This window comes from Microtus ochrogaster, linkage group LG3 (genome assembly GCF_000317375.1).
Source record: "Microtus ochrogaster isolate Prairie Vole_2 linkage group LG3, MicOch1.0, whole genome shotgun sequence".
In the NCBI taxonomy this organism is placed as follows: domain Eukaryota; kingdom Metazoa; phylum Chordata; class Mammalia; order Rodentia; family Cricetidae; genus Microtus; species Microtus ochrogaster.
The window spans coordinates 27,965,012-27,965,223 of record NC_022029.1 but is presented as its reverse complement, the minus strand read 5'-3'; positions in this window follow the sequence as shown (position 1 = coordinate 27,965,223).

Below are 212 nucleotides of genomic sequence, written 5' to 3'. Positions count from 1 at the left end.
GTATGTGGAAAAACAGGAAGGCCCCACTGAGCACAAGAGGATGGAGTTGGAGAGTTGCACTGAGTTCTCCTATACACGCCTGAGATCCTATCTATGGAGGGAGCATCACATAAGAGGATCGCTGTGGTTAGCGGGTTTCCTTCCAGTTTAGCCAGGGAAATCTGAGCCGGAGCCAAAGTGATGAGTTAAAAAAAAAAAAAAAAAAAAAAAAA